The sequence below is a fragment of the Canis aureus genome, chromosome 18 (assembly GCF_053574225.1).
Source record: "Canis aureus isolate CA01 chromosome 18, VMU_Caureus_v.1.0, whole genome shotgun sequence".
In the NCBI taxonomy this organism is placed as follows: domain Eukaryota; kingdom Metazoa; phylum Chordata; class Mammalia; order Carnivora; family Canidae; genus Canis; species Canis aureus.
Window position 1 is genome coordinate 55190624 of NC_135628.1, and position 23056 is coordinate 55213679.

The following is a 23056-nucleotide window of genomic DNA, read 5'->3' on the forward strand; positions in this document are numbered from 1 at the left end:
TTAAGAAATGTTTTATTTTGTGGGTTTTTTAAAAAGACTTATATTAAGTTACATTTTTTTAAGATTTTAAAAAATTTTTTATTTATTTATGATAGTCACAGAGAGAGAGAGAGAGAGAGGCAGAGACATAGGCAGAGGGAGAAGCAGGCTCCATGCTCTGGGAGCCCGACGTGGGACTCGATCCCGGGTCTCCAGGATCGCGCCCTGGGCCAAAGGCAGGCGCTAAACCGCTGCGCCACCCAGGGATCCCCCAAGTTACATTTTTAAATTATATTACAATACAGCTTTTTCTTTTTTCTAACCAACAGCTAAATTTAGAGGCTCCGTCTTATGTCACAGATGACCCTTGTTGGTACAAAAAAGTTTATATGTTGGGGGCCTATGGAGACTTCTTGGCCTTCAAACCTTATTTACAAAGTTTTTGTCAATTGTTTTTTAATGTCCCTCATATTAGCTTGCCAGCAATAAGCAAAAATAAGGCTGGGACCGTGTCAAAAAATTCACTGGCCCACAGTCATCCTTTTTTTCAGCAGAGTTTACTCAATAGTGTTTCCCATTCAGCTACTGTGCCAGCCAGCGGAAACAGCTAGTTGTTGTCTGAAACGAAGAATAATTGGAAACATGGTTCCTGTTTCTTTTCCTGCAAGTAACAATTCATCCATTTAACATTCTTTCGGTGCTCTTGAATTCTGTGCGAGACAGCGTTGTGTTCACTGTTCAGTTGAGGCCAATCTGAGAAATGTTAACCTTCTATTCCTGCCGCTGACCCTCCCACTGGGAAGTAGTGACCACCATCTGATGGCCTGGCGCCTCCACTTAGTCAGTGACATGCGGCGCCAGCAGCTTTGTGTAGGTAAATGGACATCATGCTGGAAAATGCCAGGCGGGGAGAGATAATAATAATTATAAAAGATAAAATTTCTAGCTATTATGATCCCAACTCTATAGATAAAGAAACAAAACCCAGAGAAGGTTAAGTAACTTGCCCAAGGTCACTCTGCCAGCAAACTGTAGAACAGAGCGTCTAGTTCCAGCACCTTTCTTCTGTACCCTGTACCACAAGAGCTTCCATCCTTTATGGCCAAGTACATTGTTGGTTTTGTAAATAATCCATATACCTATAAAAAGATTGCAGGTTCTCTTTTATGTAAAGTATAAAGTTTATACCATCTACGAATCACACACATAAATTCATATGTTCATGCATGTGTAATTAGCTTATATTATTATAGTCTTCTATATTCTTTTTTAAATTATTTTTTAAAGATTTAATTTATTTATTTGACAGAGAGGTAGCAAAAGAGCAAAAGCAGGGGGAGCAGCAGAGCAAGAGAGAGAAGCAGGATTCCCCCCCCCCCCCAAAAGCAGGGAACCTAATGCAGGGCTCTATCCCAGGACCCTGGGATCATGATCTGAGCTGAAGGCAGATGTTTAATCGACTGAGCCACCCAGGCGCCCCTAAAGTTTCCTACATTCTTCCTTATTTTTTATTTCGTATTCTACCAAATTCTGAAAGAGCTGAATTAAAAGCTACTACTACAGTTGTCATTTCATCAAATTCTACATGTCTTTCTAGTGGGTTTTTTTTCCTTTTAAAACTCTAAAAAAACAAAAACAAAAACTCTCTAGTGGTTTTGACTTTTAAAATTTTTGTGCTATATTTTTTAGTGCATATCTGACAACTACTATGTTTTCTTCATATTTATATTTGCATCACAGGAAATTGAGCTGGCTGTGTATAAAATGATATCAAGACAATAGTGGCTTGGATAAATAGAAATGTATTTTTCTCAAATATAAAACATATCAGGTGGTAAAAACTGAGGGCTGGAATAGTGGCTCCATGGTCATCTGGAATGCAAGCTCCACTTGTCTTCCTGCTCTGCTACGTTTTGTGATAGTTATGAAAGAGGAAAAAAGAAAGCAGAAAGGAGTAGTAGCTTCCTGCTTAATTAGATATCAGTGGGCCAACCCACTGACTTCTGCTTGCCACTTCTTGTCTACCCCTAATTGTACAAGAGGATGCGAAAATTAATTTGGTTTTATCTGTACACATTGCTGTACCAAATTAAATTGAGGTTTTGTTAGCAAGGGTGAAGAGGGATGGGCATGGACGGCATAGGCATCTAGCAATCTCTGCCAGTGTGCCCTGCATCATTCCAAACTCATGTTCCTATTCAACGTTTTTGGTCTTGAATTTAATATTAATATTATCACTCCTGGTTTTGGATTTGCCTGACATATATCTACTCGATCATTTATTTTCAGACTTTCTTTGTCACTTTATTTGAAGTGAATCTCTTGTACATGGCTTATTTTTGTTTTTCAACCCAGTCTGAAAGTCTGTCTTTTGAAAGGGAAATTCGACTCATGCAAGTTTTTACAGTAATGGATATATTTATTTTTATTCTTTTTCTTTTTATTACTTATAATGCTCCATTGTTTTTTCCTTTCTTCCCCCTTGCCTTAGTTTTCCTGACTTGATCATATTTTAAAAGTTTTTTCCCTTCCCTCTGTTAAGTTGAAAGTTTTCACCTGAAAGTGCTTAGTTCTCTTAAATACTTAAAACAATTTTTTTTTCTGACTGAATAACCATATCCCTGTATCTCAGATATTCATTGTGAATATACTGGAGAAGAAATGAATTTATTTCTTCAAAAGTAAAGTAAGATCATTGGCACCATGTAATAACTAAGGAAGTTTGTTTTCCTCACTCCAACATCACACGTAGATAGCAATGAATTCAAGCAGAGCTGGAAATGAGCCCTGTTTCAACTGAACGCCACTCCTGTGCGTAGCACTTTCCAGATTCCTTTCAGAGTCTAATTATTGAAGGAAAAAGGAAAGCTATTATCCAGGATTTTGAAAGTCCACAAGGGAATGAATTATGATAAGTATTCATCCTTACATTTCTCCAGTCTTTACTGAATGCAAAACAAGTTCTCGTGAGTGATAAAGCAAACAACAGTCAGGACTGCAATACACTCTGTGGCTTGCTATTCTCATTGCATTGGTTTTGATCTGGGTGTTATATTATATATTGGCAAATTGAATTTAAATAAAATATTTTATAAATAAATAAATAAAGTCTTAAATGGAAGGCTTGAGTTCTACAACGTTTGTTATTGTTCTATAAGGAACTTGCATATGAAATTTAGCTTTAGATTACGTGGTGAAATTATTAAGCCTTTTTTGATACTTTTACCATTTCATAAATATATTACCTCTAAAAGGTAAGGTTTTTTTCCTCTAGTCTGGCTTCAAATTGTACCTTCTGCTTCTTGCCACAGCACTATGCTTATTCCCAAGAGCAACCAAGGATCTTAAAATTCATCGAATGGTATGAGTGTTACCATCTCGGTGGGAATTTTACTGTTTTACCATGGAGAACAATGTAAAAGAAGAAACCAAAGTTTTGTTAAAGCTATATAACTTCTACCCAACTTCATCATTCTAACTTCCTTCTTTAAAAATTATTATTATTTTAGATTCCCTAGGGGTATGATTTGGCTACACCTTGGTATACATTTTGATGAAACTATACATTTGATTAGAACTATAATTCTATACAGCAAACTATCTGTACTCTGCAAACAATTGTACATATCTATCTAATAAATATTACATACAAGAAACTCTCAGCCTTGAAACATGTGGGTTATAATATTTGTCTTGAGGCTCTCTCTTTCTTTAGGACCAAGAATGGAATGACCCCTCATTCTGCCACTCGCTATTATATCATTGGGGCAAAGAGACAAAGACTCAGTTCTGTTATTAGAAGTGACTCTTTTCTCATTATAACTGTTTTTCTACAACATTTTAGTAAAAGGGAGCAAGGCACTATGTCATAGGTAGAGAATAATTAATAAATTAATTAATTTAAAATCTTCCACCTCCTTCTCTTCCTCTAGAATGGGCTATGTAAGAAGCTAGCCGCGCTTCAGCCTCAAGAGAAGAGAGAGAGATACGAGAATGAGAAAGAAAAGTGACAAAAACACAATTATTTTAGGAAACACATATAAATAAATATGTTATGCTATTTGAATGTTAAAATTTATCGGCACGTAGCATGTGTTTAATTTTACTGACTACTAATACTAATTAAAAATGAGGATTCACAAGATTGGCCATATATTGAAGTTGGATGACAGGTCCATAAGGATGGGTTCATTTTTACTCTTCTTCTACCTTTGGGTATGTTTGAAACTTTCCATAATAAGTTTTGAAAAGAAAAGAAATGAGTTTTTTGAAAACTGTTCTGGATCAATTAATTCTGAAAACCAGATTCCTCTTCTCATGCCCCATAAAAAGGACATCATAAATATGTTCATTAATGGAGTTCACAATTGGTTTGGCTGGATTCAGTATAGCAACAAAATGCTTCGACCCTGTGTATTCTTCCTGCAGTTGATACTCTGTGATCGAACTTGGAAAACAATAGGCTCATCCAGCTTTCAAGAGGTAACTGAAAATACTGAAATCGAATATTTCAGTAATAGCTGACAATACTTCCCAGAAAGAAGCCATCAGTTCTGTAGTTACTTTTTCTTTCATGTTACATGAACGAAGAGTATTAGATGAGGAACGAGAAATCTACATAAGCTAATCTCTAAAACATACAACTTTTTTTTTTTTTACAACTTTTTTTTAATCTCTTGGTAGCTTCATTTTTTTTTCTGAGTTAAGTGAGGGAAAAAAAGAAAAAACCTGTGACTAAATTTTATACCTTACAGAAGCATTTGAGGAATGACCATGTTTGAAAGAAGAGTTTTCTAATGGATTGGATAGAATTCTGTTACTACAGAGAGGCTGCCTTCTCTGCTAAGAACAAGTAGAAAATAAAGACGATAAATAAGTGAACTGTCCTAAAAGTCTGTTTCATAGTGTCATGCCTTTGTAAAATTTCTCATACAAGGTGCCACTTCTTCATTTTCTTCTTAGCTGGCCTGGGCTTAAGGCAGCGATCTGCCACTCTCACGTATTTAGTGTGTGCAAGAATATAGAAATATATATAATCCTTGCCTAAGGTACAGTCTGAGTGGGCATATGTGACACAAGAAAGGCTCTGGAACTCTGGTAAGTTACAAATGCATTGGTCTCCAGGAGGCCTGTGTGATAGATGTGACCATGGCATGCTTGGTGACTTTTTGTCTTGGTTTGCTTAGATTTCAACCAAACTTTAACTATAGGGTGTAATGCACTAGGGGACATTCTACATGGTATCAGGAAGATGTGGAGTGGCTTTGCCACTCAGATAAAATTAAATGCTGAGAAACAAAACCCCTAAAGAACTGGATATAGGGAAGAATGGAAGATGATATTCTATCATTACCAATCAATCAGATATTTACTAAATGCCTCTTTTGATATTTTTCACATTTTAGTAGCTAGCAAATCTTGGTTTACAAAATACTTTCACATACATTATCATAGCTGATCCTTCCAATGAGTTGTTGAGGTAAGTGAGGCAATCTTAGGATGAAGAAATTTCATCTCAGAGATTTAAATGCTTCCTGAAGATCTGATACCAGCTAGATGGGGCAGGGGGCACAGAAATGACACAGGTCTCCAGACACTGCCCTGTGGTTATTCCCTGTTGACCGCCCAGTATTATGTTTCTCTATTCTGTGTTTGGTCCTGTGAGGGACTGAAAAGAAATAACACCCTGATCCTTGCCCTCACTGAGTTTATGATCTAGATGGGAAAACATAAGTTTTATAGAAGAAAGCAAGCAGAGAATTAAGCATTAAACTGTATGAAATGGGGATCCCTGGGTGGCGCAGCGGTTTGGCGCCTGCCTTTGGCCCGGGGCGTGATCCTGGAGACCCGGGATTGACTCCCACATCGGGCTCCCGGTGCATGGAGCCTGCTTCTCCCTCTGCCTGTGTCTCTGCCTCTCTCTCTCTCTCTGTGACTATCATGAATAAATAAATAAAATCTTTAAAAAAAAATAAACAAACTGTATGAAATGGGCTATCAATACAATAACAGTTGGGTTGCTTTAATTGGAAAATAAGGTGAGATAAATTCTACCCAAGCACTGAAATATGCATTTTAGGTGCCCAAGAATACTGGTCAACGAAATGTTTCTCAAGTCTTCCAGCCAGGCAATACATGCTTTCCTGGAGGAGTCCCATGATTGATTCTTAACTGGGAGGAAAGCCTGTAGAGGAGAAAGGAGAAGACAATATCTTTTCATTTACTATCTTGTACTTGCAGGTACAATCTTGCACAGCTCTCCAGTGACACATGGTTGCTTGCGAGAGCCAATTTTTAAATTGTTGAATTCTTACTAGCCTCTGTTGAGCCTCCAACTGAAAACTAGAAGTTTGTGATAGCTAGTCCTGGCCCTGGCACATCTTTGTTAGATCCTCTAGGCCATCAGTGGAGGCTACGAAGCAAAGGGCCTCTTTGCCTCCTCCTATTCACCTAATTGCAAAGGGAGAAAAACGGAAGAGTCAAAAATTTTTAAGAAAACTGCCTGGAGGCAGAAGAATGGGCACATTTGTTCTACACTCAGAGGAACCATGGGCTTCAAAGGTCTGCGGGGACTCTGTGATCACTTTTATTTCCTGATGTTCCAATGCTCAAACCTAAAAATTTCCAAACCCATTTTTGTTTCAGAAGCAAAATTCTACTGGAAATATCTGTTCTTTCTTTTTCAGCAGAGCAAACCTGTCCTCAGAGACGGCTGCAGGCCAGTCACTGTCTCTCCCTGTCTGTGTCTCCCCCGCTGAGTAGCATATTACCTGGGTAACTCCATGGGGACTTCCAAAGCCATCAGTGAGTGACCAGTAGCAGTCCTTTAAAATAATGCACACGGTAATCCAGCCAGGCTTACCGGCATTATGGACATGTCTTCTTCAAAGTGCTAATTTGCTTAAGTATTGCAAATTATTCCTTTGGAGGAGGCCAGCATGGATAGATCTCCTAAACCATCCTGCTTGCCACAGGTGAAGAGTCAAAACAGCAGTCACATGGCAGAGCAGTGCTGGAGTCACTCCCCAAGCAGTGATGCATGCCCACCTGAGAGGAGGAGAGGGCATGGGAGAAATCAACTTCGAGTCGGAATACAACCGTAATGTGTGCACATGTGAGGGTACGCTTTGGGGGCACTATCAACATTTCCACCAACACTGAGCCCTTGAGAACAAATGTGAACACAATCTGCTTGACTCCTAAGCCCAAGCACATAACTGCTACCACTGGACCACCCATGCCTTCAAAGGTGCAGCCATTGCATTGTATTTTTCAGGAGTGGCATGGATTTATGCTGAGTCATTTAAGCTTTCATTTCACCAGTGGCTATGAAAATGGATTCTAGAACTAGCTCTGTCGCATACTAGCTATGTGACCTTACGGGCAAGTTAGTTAAAAAAAACTCTCTGTGCCTTCAAGTCCCCATGTTAGAGCATCACCCAGCACATAATATGCACTGTATATGTCTGCTATTTTCATTCATTTGGTCGTCTCATATTAACATAAAATCTCTGCTCTGGACACTGCTACATGTTGAGATATAAACACAAGTATGATATGGTATGTGCCCTCAGTGGGCTTACACTCTATATTAGAGCCTTGGGTTTAATTTATCTTCTTTACCTAGCACAACAGAGGTACTCAATAAATGTTTTTGAATGTGTGATTGGATTGGGGAAATGGGCAAGGATACCAATCATTTCAGTTAAATGACTACTTCACAATGCCTGCCGCAAAGTAAGAGCCTGGCACCCTATAAGAATTATTAGCTATTTTAATTATTAATTTGGTGGAATAAATGCTGAGACTTTGTGTGTGGACTGAAGGGTGAGGGTGAGGAGGTGGAGGTGCACTCAGGGAAGTCTTCCAAGAGGCAGTATCACTGAGCTTCGTTTTGATCAGTGAGTGGGTGTTAGCCAGTAAGAGAGGAGGGCTAAGTGTGCTCTAGGCAGAAGGAACATTGTGTGCAGAACTAGAGAGCCGTGAAATAGCACAATACATTCAGGGAACTCCGAGTAGGCAAGTACGACCAGAGGCCCATCTTCTTTGTGACATACAGGGTGCGTTTGTTAAATGAGTATTTGAGATTAGAGGCTGGGAAATGAAACTAAACAAATGAGACATCGCTTGTGTCACCCTGGCCTTTAGCATTGACTAAATAACCAGTCACAGACTAAGTGGCTGGGGAATTTTGTGTTGTTCAGTGTAGTACTTGCCCTGGTACAAATGCTGTTCATCTCCATACAGCACTGCTCTGTAGTCAGCCCCTCTTGTCTTCTAATTGAGGAAGTAAATTGACTTAATTTATCTGTTTTTCAAAAATGATTGAGCTGAATTACAATAAAGTTGATGGGATCATAGTATAGATGAAGATGTTTTTGCATAGTAACATAGATTCTCTAGATCAAGGGTTAGCAAACTATGGCCTGAGGGCCAAATCCTATCCACTTGCTTGTTTTTGTAATTAAGTTTTTTTGGAACACAGCCATGCCCATTTGTTTACATGTAGTCTAGAGCCGATTTAGCACTATTTAACAGCAGCACTGTGACAGAAACTCTATGGCCTGCATGGCGTAAAATATTTACGAGCTGGCTCTTTACAGAAAACATTTGCCAATCTTGCTCTAGGGTCATCTCTTCGTATTTGATGTTAAGTAGAAATCACCTAATATGTAAGACAGAAGATTGAGTTGGTTTAGAACCAACATGGCAAACAATAGGTTATTAAATTTTTTAAATTCCCTGCCAAGAAGAGAGAGCATTACAAATATGTTAGCCATAAAGAGTTCAATAAATATGTATAAATGAATAAACACAGATTCTGTGATTAGCCTTCAGATTTGACTCTGAACTCCTGGCAACAGGAGGAGGAAATAAAAGAAAGGAATTGGTCACCCCTATCGGTTACCTATTGCTTCATAACAAACCACTTTGAAATGTAATGGTTTAAAACAACTACTATGTACCATTTCTTATGAGACCGTGAGTTGGTTGAGTGTTTTTACTAATCCAGGTTGGGGCCAGCTGATCTTGGTGGGCTTGCTCATGCTCTTGTGAGCTAACATTGTATGTTAGCCCTGGGATGGCTGGTCAGGGATGGCCTCAGCCAGGACGGTTCATCTCTACTCCACGTGATCGCTCATTCTCCAGCAGATTAGCTTGGGCTTAGGCAAGTAGCCATGGTGGGTTCTAAGAAAGTAGGTAGAAGAACACACTTGAGGCTTGGGCTTGGAACTGGTATACTGTTACTTCTGTTGCATTCTAGTGGCCAAAGCAAGTTACAGTCCAGCCTAAATTCAAGGAGCCAGGGAACAGACTCCAACCCTTAGTGTGAATTACTGAAAAGTCATGTTGCAAGGGGTAGAGAAACAGGAGGGAGAGAATTGGAGCCATGATTGAAGTCAATCAAACAGCATCTAGACCAGCATATACTCCAACCATATTTTTTTTAAAGTCATCTCTGCAGTCTAAGGTGGAAAAGAATAGTCATTATACGTTTATTCAGCCCCACCCTCAGGTATGAATCATCAGTGTCTTCAACTAAGAGGACTGGTATCTTCTAGTTAGTGACAGATGCAGAGGAAGAGTGGAAAGAAGACTGTCAGAAATATGGTACGTATCATATGAGACCCAGACCCATGTTATTATTTTTTTTATTTTAAGAAGATTTTATTTATTTATTTATTTATTTATTTATTTATTTATTTATTTATGAGAGACACAGAAAGAGTTAGAGGCAGAGACACAGACAGAGGGAGAAGCAGAAGAAGAGGGGGCAGCCCGGGTGGCGCAGCTGTTTGGCACCTGCCTTTGGCCCAGGGCATGATCCTGGAGACCTGGGATTGAATCCCATGTCGGGCTGCCAGTGCATGGAGCCTGCTTCTCCCTCTGCCTATGTCTCTGCCTCTCTCTCTCTCTCTGTGACTATCATAAATAAATAAAAATTAAAAAAATAAAATAAAATTGGTCATTGTATTCAAAGATGGCATTGCTATCTATGGATATGGATCTGATCAAAAATACAGATAGGGAATAAATATTCTTTTTTAAGAACTCACCAGTCATATGTTGATAACTTTTTTTTTAATTGCTGGAATATCTTCATTACTACCAAACTTGCCTCAATAAATAATAAGTATAAATAGCAACAGTGGATGTCAGAAATCCTTAACTGTTCTTTTCCTGGTATCATGGGTTGTCAGTAAGAAGAGAGTAAACATAGGTAGCTCTTGCTCCTTATAGTCATGTAGAATCCCCTAAAAATCAAAACAAACAATTAAAGACAAAATCAAAATTGCCAAACCACCCAGACAAGCCCCACAACCTAGGTTTGAGAACATTCTTTCTGGTCTAGAGCCAGTCAGGGTGTTTAGCCTTGTTCTCAAGAAGCCAATGGCCTTGCATGTGATCTTCTGTTGACTTGCCATCATCAGACTTCTGTGGTAGCAGCAGTAGTGCATGGAGAGGAACATAGCAGGATTTAAGGAACTATTGGATGCCTGTTGATTCAGACATTGGGACCAGCTATGAATGGAAATGTATGTCAATTTAGATAGAGTGAAAAGGAACCAGAGTGCTATTACTGAAGAGGTGGAGAGGAGCCCTTCAGGATGCTTGCAAATGACTCGCTTCTGGGAGGGTTGAGGGGAGGTAGGGCTGTCTCAGGAAGAACAAATGAAGCTTCCAAAATTTGGGTTTGGGAAATCAGAAGTTAACCTTGGGCAGATCACATAAAGGTTAAGTGATATAACATATATAATATACCTGGCACAGTACTTAGGAAGGTAGACCTCAATAAACGTTGGTTTCTTTCCTCTCTTTGCATCTACAAACCCACCTTAGGGATTTCTTAAAAAACAAAAAACCTGCCAGCCAGTTGCCATTGGAAAGATGTCAAATATGATAAGCTGCTGATAGGTGGTAATGATCAACAAAATTCACACTCAGGTGGATGGAGCAGGGCATGTCACCTCTCCCGCCCCTCTCTTTATCACAGCTTGGAGGCAGCACAAAGACATTCCTTCCTTCCTGCAGAGGAAGTGTGTGTGTTCTCTCAGACCTACCTTGGCATTCCTTGATGTCTTGGAGAAGCAGATGACCCTGGCTGAGCAAGACAGTCAGCAGAACAGCAGCCCTTGATGCTGCAATTGGAAATTTCCATTCTTTGCTTGCAGCTCTGAAAAAAAAAAAAAAAATCTAAAGAGCCCAGTAGCTGGGAAATTTCCACGATGGAAAATTTTAACATATTCTTTAGCTCTAAACTATGCAGGTTTATGGAGACTATTTTTTTTTCTTTTGGTAATTTCCTTCTTTAACAATAATTTATGAACATGGTAACACTCCAGCTGTGGGAATAAAGAGGGCAAGATGACTTGCAGGAGAATGGGTATGGTTGGCTGGTTGTAGGCTGGGCTCTATACACATTTGACCACCCAAACCATTGAAATGCAGATCAGTACAAGACCCACTGGTTGGGAACATATCCAAAATAGAGATGGTTTGCTCTGGAGCACTGCAGAGAAATCTGTGTAGAGACTGAAAGTAGAAAATGGATAGATACAGCTTTGGAACAGGAGATGGTGAGTTGTATTGCTGCAAAAAGAATCTCAGGCGGATTCCTTAGACCATTGCTTCTTAAACATAAACATGCATATAAATCATCTGGGAATCTTGTTAAGATGCAGATTCTGATTGGTAGCTCTGGGGTGGGGCCTGAGACTCTGTTTCTAACTGGCTCCCAGGTGATGCTGAGGCTACCCTTTTGAGGACCTGGCTGTGAGTAACCAGATGATAAACAACATAAACAAACCTCATCACTGTGAGGTCAGCGTGCCTTCAACAGCAAAACACAGTCAAAGGGCAGCCAGAGGTGAGCTCCCTTGGGGTTGTTTTCTTAGGTTATGAAGCTAGGGTCTAAGAGTAGACCTAAATACCTTCTGGAAAGATGCTTCATGCAAGTCTGAATATAATGGGTCTTTTGAAATGTTGGGATTCAAGAAGTTACCAGAAGCCTGCCTTCTCAGCATGCTGGAGTTGATGGCTTCTAGAAGGCAACACCTTTCCAGAGAAGCCCCAATAACAAAGTGGTGAGGATGCCTATGCTGAACCTGTCTCCTGAGTGATTCCTAGCATTGTGGCATATAGTGGCATGGGTGAGACACCAGTGGACCAGCTCCAGTTATTGAGGGAAGACTGTTGGCCAGAATGGTGTAAAGGGGAAATGGAATCTGGAAAATAAATTACTTCCATCTCAGCCAGAATATCTGTGTCATGTTTACTGAAATAAAATAAAAAAGAAATTGGAAAAATTTCCATTTTCTTAACAGCTAGCTCACCTCTGTGCTACCTATTTTACTGAGAGAGAGATAGAGAGAGATAAAAATCTGTGGCATCTTTATTCCCAATGTTACCTCCAACTGATCTGTAATGTATCTGCTATGTGTATCTTCCAAGCAACGTTTGTCCTATTTTTTGTTTTCCATTCAATTGAGCTTTGGATAGGTTATTATTACGTTTCAAATTAAAGTATACAGAGGAACATACGGGAAAAAAGAAGGGAGATTTCCAGAATGAAAATGTGATGTTGAAATCAGAGTATAGTAAGTGTGGAATGAATTTGATAATATAAGTTTTAAATATATATTAAAAGTAACTATCCTGGGTATCTTGGCTATCCCGGCATCTACATAGTATTTAGAAATTCTAAGTGGCTTACATTTGGATGATTTAGGGATTTGGACTTCTAGAGATTGGTTGAAATGTTTTTCAAAAATCTTCACTGTGGGGTTAAGGCATGATTTGGCATTGAAATAAATTTCCTGATTCCTTAAATACAAGTCTCGATTAGCTGTTACTGCCCTGAGAACCATCTGACAATCTATAGCCAAATAGAATTTGATTGATTTACAGTCACATCTACTTAATAATAAACTAATAATTATAATAAAATTAAGCATAATTGAGTGCTTTCAACAGGTGAGACATTTCATCTTTACAACGAGCTTATCAGATAGGTACCACTATTATACAGATGAGAGAATAGGATATAGAGAGCTTAAGTGAACTGTGTGGGACCTGTGTATTATGGCCTCACAGGGAATAACCTCCTCTGGCCAGCCCCACTTACTCTAGTGCTTTCTCCAAGTACCACAGCTATATCTCAGCTTCAGTCCCCTTGTCACAGACAGATGGATCGACACTCCTCAAGTTTAACAACTTCACAGAGCTTGATTCAAATACTGAATGTGTTGTTAGTTGCTTACAGCTGCTATTTCTCTAGCCGTGCAGTAAGTCCAGGCAAACTCTTTTGAAGAGCTCATTAAAACTGCTAAAATAAAGTCTTAGAAGCAGGTGCATTCATTAGCTGAAATGCAGACGATTATGTTAATATCGCATTCAGGTGACAAATTTAAAGCCATCAAAATCATGGAGGATAAAAGGATTTTCAAAGCTAAAGTTAACTTCTTCCTTTGTAGGGCTCTTTGCTCCGTTAAGCATGTGACTGCCTTTGCAGCTGTCAACATGGGGACCTCCAGTGTTACCTCACAAAAATAAAGCCATGTTTGCAGTATCATAGTTCCTTTACAATTTCTTGCATCTCTATTCAGGAAAAGAGAGGTAAGGAGTTGCCTACAATCCTAGTGCTTGGTTTTAAATAGGAAATTTGGCACCTCATTTAAAATCTATTGTCAGATTAGGTCCGAGGGTAGAGGAGACACATTTAAAAGAATGGTTAAAAATATGTAGACATTGATTCCAGGTTTGGATCAGATGAACCAACAGCTCTTCCAGAAAACAATCTTTCTGCTTTTTCCTCAAAGAGTACTGAGCATGAAATACATATGTGATGATACATTAAGTATTTAGGAGACAATATGTCACAATGGAAACAATAGTTACTCTAGGATGATTTCTATTTTCTTTATTTTTGTATTCTCAAATTTTCTACAATGAATATGTATCATTGTATGAAGTTAAAAATAGTTAAAAACTTATGGAGCAATTAGCCTCTCCACATCCAGTTATTTTTGCCTATAACACTGGGTTACTATTTAATTACCCAGCATATGGGAGATGGATGAGATGTTTCTCCAAAGTTCTTTCTTCTCAAACCTAGGATGTCTGTGGAAACATTGATCCTTCCTTTCAGAAGAAAATATAAGGAAACTAGGGCTAGGTATCCAGCTACTTATTTAAAAAATCAGAAAAATGCTTAAAGATGTTTGCATCATTCCTCAGCATCTCAATCAAGTGGGCATTCATCAAAATGAATTCATCTGCCACTTGAAAAGGGAATGACTGAGCAACCTTTTAAGGACAGGTTAATATTATTTTTAATTTTCTGAGCTATATATTCTGGCAAACCTTTTTAAGCCAACACTCAACACATTCATTTTTTTTTCAAATAAAAAAAAAGCTACAATAACTGTATTATTGATTGCAAAATATAAATAATGAAGCTGCTATAGATTTGACCCCATCTACTGATAGAGCATGTTTACATAATATGTATGTGTGTGTGTGTTTGGCTAAACGGCTTAAAATTAACAAACTGAAAGCCTGTTGGTACAACATAATAGTCCTATTTTTACCTCCTGTCCTTTTCAAATCTTTTTCTATCTATCCCTTATACTTTTTTTTTTTTTCACAACTCAAAAGACCATTGACCTCGTTTTAAATGAAAAGCAGTATAGAAAACAGGAAAGATCTCCTTGGGATGGGAATGAGTAAGCATATATATTACTTCTACATACATGTATGCATACATGCCCCTTTCGTGGTCAAGAGTGGTCTAGCTGAAGCCCTGCTCCAACCTGCCGTAAGTCTCATTGGTTGGGACCCAGAGTGTAGGTAACTGCTTCCACTGCTGGACAGCTCCAACTCTCCCATCCACTCCATTTCATCACAGAAGCTGTGGGTTCAAGGCAAAGTGAGGAAGGTGGCCAGAAAACATATCTATCCTTCTGATATGGAGCATCACTGCCATAGGATTAGAAGGTAAACTTCAGAACACAGAATTTATTTATTTTTATTTTATTTTATTCAATTTGCCAACATATTGTATAATGCCCAATGCTCATCTCATTATGTGCCTTACTTAATACATGTCACCCAGTCACCCTATCTCCTCCTCCACCTCCCCTTCTTCAACCCTTTTGTTTGTTTCCCAGAGTTAGGAGTCTCTCATGGTTTGTCTTCCTCTTTAATTTTTCCCCACTCAGTTTACCCCTTTCCTTATGGACCTTTCACTATTTCTTATACTCCACATATGAGTGACACTATACGATAATTGTCCTTCTCCGATGGACTTATTTCACTCAGCATAATACCCTCCAGTTCCAACCATGTCAATGTAAATTGTGGGTATTCATCCCTTCTGATGGCTGAGTAATATTCCATTGTATACATAGACCACATCTTCTTTATCCATTCATCTGTCAAAGAACATCGGAGCTCCTTCCAGAGTTTGGCTATTGTGGACATTGCTGCTGTGAACATTGGAGTGCAGGTGTCTCAGCATTTCACTACATCTGTATCTTTGGGGTAAATACCCTGTAGAGCAATTGCTGAGTCACAGGGCTCTATTTTTAACTTCTTGAGGAACCTCCACACAGTTTTCCAGAGTGGCTGCACCAGTTCACATTCCCACCAACAGTGCAGGAGGGTTCCCCATTCTCCACATCCTCTCCACATTTGTTGTTTCCTGTCTTGTGAATTTTAGCCATTCTCACTGGTGTAAAGTGGTATCTCATTGTGGTTTTGATTCAGAGCACAGAATTTAAAGATGAAAGGAACTTGAGAGGTTACGTTAGTCAAGTTTTCTTTTAATGTCTTTTCTAAAGCATACTTGATAGTCATCCAGTCTGACCTTGAAATTTTCCAATGACGAAAAATGTCCTACTTTTTAAAGCTTATATACTGACACATGGGTAGATAGAACACAAACAGCATTATACCAAAATGCAAAAAAAAAAAAAAAAGTTATTCCTAATCTGATACCCTTTAGGAAACCAACTATTTTTGAATTTCTGTGGCTAATCCAGGATCCCCCAGATTCAAGCAAATACTACCATTTAGGATCCATGAGAAATATGAAGAGGCTGAACCATTTGGCTTAAAGACACTTTGGAGTTATTATTAGTCAATGGTGTCCATCACACCATGAGAGTCAGACCCGGAAAAGGAAAATTGTGTAAAGAATTTGTAAGCCTCACTACCACACTATTTCCCAAGTCTCTCCCAAATCCTTCCCCCTTCGGTCACTCTGACACCTGTACAACAAAGGAAAATTTCTGAGATTATTTTATCCAGGGATATTTCCAACACTTAGAAATACCATCTACATTGAGCAATGTGTTCCAAGTTACCTAAAGTGTACATATGGCAGTATTCCTTTCAAAGGAAATTGAAGAGTTTAGCAGTATTATGAAACAACTAGATGTGATAACACAAAGAACAAAAATAACAAAAGAAGATCTTTCAAAGATAGTGTGCCCTGTGGAAACAGTTTGATATCCTGCCTTTCCACATTGGTTCTAAGGAGATTCTTTCAAGATGAGCTTAAAATGAAAGTGGTTTACCCAAAGATTATGAAAGCACTAATTCAAGGGGCTGCATGTCCTCCCTGCCACCTGTTTATTGCAGCACTATTTACAATAGCCAAGATATGGAAGCAGTTCAGTGTCCATTGATTGATGAATGGAGAAAGAAGATATGATATCTATATACAATGGAATATTATTCAGCCATGAAAGAATGAAATCTTGCCACTTGTAACAACGTGGATGAAGTTAGAGGGTATTATGCTAAGCGAAATAAATCAGCCAGAGAAAGACAGATACCATATGATTTCACTCATGTGAGGAATCTAAGAAACAAAACAGATGAGCAAAGGGAAACAGGAGAGAGAGAGAGAGAAATCAAGAGCAGATTCAACTACAGAGAACTGAAGGTTGCCAAAAGGGAGGGGATGGGTGAAATAAGTGCTGGGGATTGAGTAGTCTACTTGTCATGAAGAGCACAGGGTAATGGATGGAAGTGTTGAATCACTATATCCTACACCTGAAACTAATATAGCAGTGTATGTTAACCAGCTGGAATTAAAATAAAAACCTTGAAAATTAATTAATTAAAAATTCGGTCCTAAAAAAAATGAAAGTGGTGTTGAGTTTGGGGAAGCAAATTCAGAAAATCAATTAGCTAGTAGGATAAAACTACAATTTTGGCTAAATAAATAGAATAGAGACATTTTTAAAATGATTATTATTTTAATGAATTGTAAGAAAAACTATTGAAAAAAATTCAAACAACACAAAAGACTGTAAGGAAGAAAAAAAAATAAACTCCCCACATTTCTTGTGGATCCTAAAGGGTTTTATTTACTTGAGAGTGGGGGATCCTGGATCAGTAACAGAAATTCAAAAATAGTTGATTTTTTAAAGGGTAGCAGGATTAGGAATAACTCCCTTTTTTTTTTATGTTTTGCATTGTGGTGTAATACTGTTTGTGTTCCATCTACCCATCTACCACCTAAATATAACCATCACAGATTTTATGGGAATATCATTCCAGACATGGAGATAAGAGATATTTTAGAATTTTAAAGAGATTTGCATTCAGGCAATGAAGGAAGGATGGTCTTATTGATGATGGTCTAAAGAAACCCCAAACCTAAATTTTTATCATAATGTCTATTTCATTTGAAAGTGATGAAAGAAAGTGAAGGGAAAAAGAATCCTTAGTCCATTAGCAATTGTAAGAAGATGAGTTTAATTGAAAATAGCAGAAGTTTTTATTTTTGTCTACATATCCATGATCTAACTCTTGATTGAGCTGCATCAAAAACATATTACAATAAGATATGTTTCCATAGTGTTTTCCAATTTACAGGTCAATGTTATACTGAGTCTCATGGCCATATGAAATAAGCAGGGTTGATATTTAGCTGGTACCTATTAGTTTGGCCATTCCAGTTGTTTATGGCCAACTGTCCATTCTGCCTACTTGGACATCTTTTTTGATTGACCAATACCACAGCTGTGTCAGTTATTATATGCCACATTGAGATCTATTTTTACAGGTGATGTCTTTTTTCTGAACATACCAAATACTTCTGTGAGCCAAAATTTATTCTTTTCATTTTCTAGCATTTGATATTTTTTTAAAATGTGTCACTTTTAATCTTATTCATTCATCAGTCAACTTATCCCGTAAGATTCCTTCTCTTGCAGAGGTGAAATAATTTTTATTTGTTTAATTGTTTCTTTATGGAAAGTAGAATTAAATTTCCCCACTTGGCTCCTAAACATACCTTATTAAAGTCACTTTTGGAAAAAAGACTTAACTGGGAATTTTCAAACTTGAAGGAAATTTTACTTCTTTTATGTTGCAAATATCAGAGACATAGTGGTCTCCATTATCTGTGTTAAATTCAGGGAACATTGATACTGATTATCCAAATGGCAGATTATCCCAGTTCTTTCTATTTAAAATTTTAGTGGTAGCTCTCTCCTCCTACTTATATTTGACTAATGTTAATACAAAATTAGATGCCATTTCCTGACTTACTCACCAACCTACCTTGAGAAGATGCAGGTCAAGTAGGTGGAAGAAGAAAGACAATATTTCCTTGGTAACTCACACAATCACAATAGAAGGTAATTGCTTAATCAAAAGTACAGATTTTTCTGAGCAATAATAGCTCTGTTTATTTTATAAACACTAGAACATTAGACCACCTGATAATTTTTCTGGAAAAAAAGTGTAAATTAATTTAGAAAACTGAATCTTATTTTTCTATGGACATATTCTGATTTATTTTTTTAAGATTTTATTTATTTATTCATGAGAGACACAGACAGAGAGAGAGAGAGAGAGAGAGAGGCAGAGACACAGGCAGTGGGAGAAGCAGGCTCCATGCAGGGAGCCTGATGTGGGACTTGATCCCGGGACTCCAGGATCAGGCCCTGGGCCGAAGGCACATATTCTAATTTAAAGATATAGTTTCATTTTACTTGATCCTTAATTGAGAGTGGCAGTTAACCATTCTCTTATGGTGTTTTATGCATATCAAGCAACAGTTACAAAGCCTATGCTGCTGCTACTTGTTTTTACTTTTATTGTATGTAAGCAGCAGAACCGGGAAGCCTGGGTGGCTCAGTGGTTGAGTGTCTGCTTTTGGCTTAGGGCATGATTCTGGGATTGAGTCCCACATCGGGCTCCCTACAGGGAGCCTGCTTCTCCCTCTGCCTATGTCTCTACCTCTCTCTGTGTTTCTCATGAATAAATAAATAAAATCTTAAAAAAAAAAAAAGGCAGCAGAACCCACATTTTGTGTAAAGCAGTTAAGGCCACACCTCAAAATACTTCTTCCATTCTTTGGTATCTCTTCAAATTGTATAAATCTTTTGCCTTTTATAAAATACTTCTTCCTTCTTCCCCAAATTCATTAGGTGGCCACCTCAGTTTTTTGATGTTTGAAATGTCATACTTCTTTAATATTCACTAATTAGGCACATTAGGGAAAGGACCAACTTGAATTAGTGAAAATTTGGAATGCTATTATATTATTAAAAATTCATGTTTTATCCCTTTATGGTACAATATGCCACTCAAGCAATCCATAGTGAAGTATTTCCAAGAAGAAAGGCTACTGCCAGGACTGCTTTATAGATAAGAGTCTTCAAAAATGTGCACCGTAAGCTTTAAGCAAAAGAGTGTGGCAAGGATATCTAAATGTGTTGAGTTCACATTCACTGAGCAGTTGCTGTATGTTTGGCATCACGCTAGAAAACTTTTGTCCCCTTGAGTTAACAATTCATTCTAAATTGTCACTCATTTTGCCTAACACTTTATCTCATGCTCTGTTTAATACCTGTCTAAATGTGCTCATTTATTCAAAAGATTTCTAACAGTTATAATGAGTTAGGCACAGGCGCAAATTCAGAATGACTGGGATGAAGGTCATTTACCATGCACACTAACACCAGCCAATCAACCAGCAAGCCCTTTGTTCTAGGCGCTGTGGCTAGTTAAGGGCTTCTCAACCTTGGCACTGATGACATTTCAGACCAGATAATTCTTTGTTGTCGGGGGCTACCATGTGCATTGAACAATGTTGAGAAGGCATCCTTTGCTTCTTTCCATTAGATGCCAGTGGCACCCCCACTTCTAGTTCTGATAATCCAAATATCTCCACATATTGGAGTAGAGGAGACAAAATTGCCCCTGGAGGAGAACCATTGAGAGTATATACAACACACCTTCTTTATTAGATTATAAAGACTTTGAAGGCAGAGACCCAATCTGATTGATCACTTTACCACCTCCTCCCCACCAGTTAAATTTAATTTCTGGAACAGAAATGCTTCTTTTGGGATCCCTGGGTGGCGCAGCGGTTTGGCGCCTGCCTTTGGCCCAGGGCGCGATCCTGGAGACCCGGGATCGAATCCCACATCGGGCTCCCTGTGCATGGAGCCTGCTTCTCCCTCTGCCTGTGTCTCTGCCTATCTCTCTCTCTCTCTCTCTCTGTGTGTGTGACTATCATGAATAAATAAATTTAAAAAAAAAAGAAATGCTTCTTTTCCTTTTTTTAAATTTTTATTTTAAATATTTTTATTTATTTATTTGAGAAAGAGAGCACACAAGAAGGAGGAAGGGACGGTGGAAGAGGGAGAAGCAGACTCCCCCCTGAGCAGGGAGCCCAACACAGGGCTTGATCTCAGGACTCCAAGATCATGACCTGAGTAGAAGACAGATGCTTAACAGACTAAGCCACCCAGATGCCCCCACAGGAATGCTTCTTGATGAATGTTCTGGAAAGAACAACATATCTCTGGAGTAAGTACCTATACCATTGTCAGAGCATTTTTGTAAACCTGGAAGATGAGTCAGGTAACCAGAGTAAATTCTAACTAATTTTTACAATTTGAATAATCAGTCCTATTCAGATTGTATATCCACTTGGCTGAAGGTCTACATTTGTATAGGACTTTAATGTGTCTGAAGCATATTTCACATAATGGCATTTGATCCAGGTACAAGGATAATTACTGTGGCCTCCTCTGTTTATAATTTAAGCTCTCAAATCCCAGAGCCATATTCTTCAGGCAGGAGTGGGAGGCATTTTGATTTCAGTGGCATTGCCTTTGGTTATTAAAAGGAACTCTTAAGGTTGGTTTAATAATGTTACATTTAAAGTTTAGGATTCTCTTTTACCATGTTAGAAGTAGAACATCCAAAAGGTTCTCCAGTGATCTGAGTGATTCTGGTTTACTCAGGTTCCTGGAAATTGCCAGAGGGCTTTAAGGGAGGAGGGAAATAAAGAGTGAGGAAATTTTCCCTGTGGGCAATTGGAGAAAACAAAAATATTTTTGTGCTGTGGAGACTTCTCAGGAAAGGAGGGTTGGCCAGCAGACGCATCTGCGCAAGGGGAATTTCCACATTTGGGAAAACATGGTCATAATTAATGACTTAGGAAAGCCAAGAAAATGGACCATGTTGGAAAAATATGATTTTCAATGGCCAAGTTATTGTCAACTGATTGAGCCAGAAAATTGGATTGTTTTAGGAAGAGATTTTTAATTGTGAATATTTGCCTACAGGTCCTTCCTTTTGTAGATCTATTAAGTACCCTGTTCTTGCCTGAGGAATCAGCTTTCCATAGCCAGACCCACTCTCTCTGTCCCTCCCTCCCTTGAGGGAGTGTTTGCGCTAGACTTCTGGCCTGGACATTGGGCCTTTTGCTTTGAACACGATGCTCTGGACTATCCAGCGAGGCTATTAGCATCCATTAGAATAGCGATGATTATCCAGGATTCTTGGACAAGGGCGGAAGGATGACATTGCATGATCCTGATGTGGCCATCGTTTATTGAAGACTCCAATGTCCTAGGCCCTGTACTGAGAATATTGAAAAACTATCCTTGCTTAGATGTGGGGAAACAGAGACTCAGGAAATTTAAGTAATTTGCCTACAGTCATATAGCTTTAACTACCGAGCTATACCTCTCTTCCTGTATATAAAGTCTACTCCCTAAATTGGAATGTTCTCACCTTGTATACAACCTCTCACTTACTTTACTTCCTCCTTTCTTCCCCAAATCACTTTTTTTTTTTTTTTTTTATGATAGTCACAGAGAGAGAGAGAGAGAGAGGCAGAGACACAGACAGAGGGAGAAGCAGGCTCCATGCACTGGGAGCCCAACGTGGGATTCGATCCCAGGTCTCCAGGATCGCGCCCTGGGCCAAAGACAGGCGCTAAACCGCAGCGCCACCCAGGGATCCCCCAAATCACTCTTTTTAAACTACATCTGGTCTTGGGGTTGTGCTCAGCAGAGAACTCCACGCATGATTCTGAAGAGGAGAAATCTGGGTTACCAGGCTCAGCAGCGTCTCTGTTTACCCAGGGAATGATTATGTGGTCAGAATGTTCTTGCCCCACTTTTTGGCTTTCTCTTATCTCAGTGATCCATTTTATTAAAGCAGGTACGATCATCTTTTGCTTCTTCTCTCATAACGTTCTCAGTGTCAGAATACAGCTTGATGCATTTCAACAAATTTGCCAAGGTAGAGGTCAAGTTTTTCAGAGAGAGAACTATAGCTAAGAAAAAAAATCCCTCTATTTGATATGTAGATGTGGTATCCAATAAAATATCTATAAAATGTCAGACATTGTTTTGTGAAATGAAAAAATTACAGATTAAATCATGGCCCCCTGAAGCAACAGTTGTATACTCTAAACTCATCAGAGATGGCTTCTAAGCTAGCCCTGTCCTGTCATTGCAATGAACATGAGAAAACAGACCTAACTAGGATTAAGTCTAATTGTCCTGGATTGAACCTCAATGTGTGTTGCAATTAATTTAAAAAATCATAGCATCTTGGGATGCCTAGGTGGCTTAGTGGTTGAGCATCTGCCTTCAGCTCAGGGCGTGATCCTGGAGTCCCGGAATCGAGTCCCACACTGGGCTCCCCACAGGGAGCCTGCTTCTCCCTCTGCCTGTGTCTCTGCCTCTCTCTGTATGTCTCTCATGAATAAATAAATAAAATCTTTTAAAAAATCTTAGCATCTTGAAAA

General features: G+C 38.7%; 2 long non-coding RNA genes across 3 annotated transcripts in view; one reads left to right on the top strand and one right to left on the bottom strand.

Annotated features, from left to right (window-relative positions):
- LOC144289111 (uncharacterized) lies at nucleotides 1–11727 on the bottom strand. 2 transcript variants are annotated; one of them, XR_013357151.1, is made up of 7 exons: nucleotides 11540–11727; nucleotides 11043–11155; nucleotides 10038–10235; nucleotides 8946–9168; nucleotides 6750–7026; nucleotides 987–1118; nucleotides 1–869 (listed from the first exon to the last, which is right to left on the bottom strand). It is a non-coding gene; the product is annotated as an uncharacterized LOC144289111 (long non-coding RNA). The 2 variants fall into 2 exon arrangements; XR_013357150.1 differs by having other exon boundaries at nucleotides 11448–11727.
- Nucleotides 11226–23056, top strand: part of LOC144289115 (uncharacterized) — a 26198-nt gene continuing 14367 nt past the window's right edge. Inside the window, exons 1-2 of the long non-coding RNA XR_013357156.1 lie at nucleotides 11226–12065; nucleotides 13455–13596. This is a non-coding gene — a long non-coding RNA (uncharacterized LOC144289115). The remainder of the gene's footprint in view (nucleotides 12066–13454; nucleotides 13597–23056) is intronic.